At 38.6% G+C, this 2,352-nt stretch overlaps 1 protein-coding gene across 1 annotated transcript in view; it reads left to right on the forward strand.

Moving 5' to 3' along the window:
• LOC148739291 (uncharacterized) overlaps window positions 1-814 on the forward strand; it is a 10,792-nt gene extending 9,978 nt beyond the window's left edge. Inside the window, exon 5 of the mRNA XM_088749797.1 lies at window positions 1-814. This exon is cut by the window's left edge and continues 916 nt beyond it. The gene's annotated coding sequence lies outside the window, so the exon portion shown is untranslated.
• Window positions 815-2,352: the final 1,538 nt, after the last annotated feature.

Below are 2,352 nucleotides of genomic sequence, written 5' to 3' on the forward strand. Positions count from 1 at the left end.
TGAAGAATCCGCTTGGATTGATTTATTTAAGTAAAGAAACAAAGCAAAATCCATTTTCGGAATCTTTCGGATTTAAGAATCCAATCTTCGATTTTCTTTAAGAAGTGTGCACCCTTAGTGTTGCAATATCTGCTACCTGGGGGTGGGGGGGGGGGGGGGTAATACCTTACATTACATTGTTTCCCAACAAGATAAAGTGCAAATTTTATTTCTACTATTTAAAAACAACCTTTGCAATCTTAGAAAACTGCAGCTGGAAGGTTTTTGCTTCCCCCACCTCCCCAGTATAACAATATTTCCTTGCCCACCCCTGCCCCAACTCTTAGGTATAACATACCCTTTTGACCTTGTACTAGCCAGAGTACCAGAAGTGCACCTCAAACTTGCACTTACCCTTGTCAACACCGTTGTTGTGTTACATAACAAAGCTAGTTGTTGTTTCTAATTCGTGTTCGTGCAGTAGTTTTTCCGCTGATTGTACATCGGGCACGAAACCAATAGCCCCAGAGAAGAAGTTTTCAGAGGACATGGCTTGGGGATAGAATGTGGAGCAAAAATTATCTTTAAAAAAATTCGATTCTATTCGATTTTCCCGCGTTTCTGGTTAAACACTGACTAAGTTGGGGTGTCTGGAATACGCAATTATCTAGCTTCCAATCCTCTGGGCTGAATTCCCGGCCCCATGAACAAAAGGTATCCTTGTGCATCCCCTGAGATGATAGATGAACAGACTAGACCTCGGATATTTCAGTGTTCACACTTACTGCGTGGTAAATAAATATGAAAATAAACATGAAGGTATCAATATACAGAAGAGTCTACAACTGTCTCATACATTTCATTTTTTAATTGCTTTACTTCACCAGTCCAACTATAACATACAACAGCAAATACAAGAGCGACAAAACGTATACATTCGCGCGATCAAACGATGGATACTCGACACAACGGTTACGTTTCTCCCAATAAACGAGTATCTTGATCACTTCAGTATCACATTGAGCATCAATCGATTTTTTGGAGATTTTGTTTTTCAGCACTTCGCCGATATTGCTTACTCGTCCGCCATTTTGTTTTTGCCGACTTTTTTCGATGACACTCGGTCCTAGTCTCACAAGGAGGGAGGACCTTCTGATCTTTCCCTTTAAGTGACTTCCTGAGAGGATAGTTTCTTGTAGATTAGCCGACTTAAACATGTTTCAAATGACATTCAAGGTTCTCGTGATTGTTCAGAGGGTTTCCTCGTCATTTTATTTTAGGTTTCTTGGGCAATATTTCCAATAATATAACCTACCACTGATTTTTCCTAACTTCTCCTAGCAGGGAAGTGAGTTAGTGAAAATTTCAAAAAATGTTAATGTGTAGTGACCCGTTTCGTGTTCTTTCAGACGCAGCATCACTGAGTTTGACAGTTTTCTCAGCTGTCAGTGGTGTGGCTATTATTGTGTTGATACGCTGGTACAAAAATAAGACTCGCAGACACGACATGGAGCTACCACTAGAACAACAATCTGTTGAAGCAGAGGTAGCTTGTAAATGAGCTGTATGGAAAATTGGTTGCCTCTGACAGTTATTTCTGAAACAGACGTCTCGGTCAATGCTTAAGCCTTCCTCAGTGATATGAAAAGCTCATGGGGTAATGGCACTTCCTAAACAAGAAGAAAATGATATGTAAACAAAGCCTGACTTCCATACAAGCCGCGTTTGTTGGACAATCTGAGTGCAATATTGATATCCACGTCTGTTTCAGAAATAACAACAGTCAGAGGCAACCAATTTTCCATAAAACTCGTTACATCTCCTGACTACACTTTTTCCATTTTTTGTAACTTGTAAATGTTTGCGTGTACTCTCTTCTTTGATTATATTTAAAAAAGAGATATATCTTTATATACCATATGAGACTGGAAATTTCTTAGTTTAGGGGTCAGTACGCACTCTCAATAAAAGCAAGTTTCGGGTTTTTGATAATAAAGCAAATGATGCAAAATTTTCTCGGTAGCCGATTTGGTTGTCTTCAATTTAGAATGACTGCCGGTTCCCTTAAAACGATAGCTTCAGTTCCAATTTTTTTTCAGTTTGAAATTCATTATTGAAAATGTTTACATGACTGTTTCATGTGGAATGGTCAGAAATGTAAGAAATTCAAGAGGCAACGAGTTTTGAAAGGAAGAACTTACCTTCATAGTATTAAAATGATTAAGAATACAGACTTCTTTCCGTAGTTTCCAGGTTTCCATTTGATGATTTTCTCTAAGGACTATTAAGAGCTGCTAGGTCACAAATTGTAAAGCTTTTATTTAAGGCCGTCAGGAACCTTGCAAAGTTTCGATGCATATTGTCGATTCAAGG

This window comes from Stylophora pistillata, chromosome 2 (genome assembly GCF_964205215.1).
Source record: "Stylophora pistillata chromosome 2, jaStyPist1.2, whole genome shotgun sequence".
NCBI classification, from domain to species: Eukaryota; Metazoa; Cnidaria; class Anthozoa; order Scleractinia; family Pocilloporidae; genus Stylophora; species Stylophora pistillata.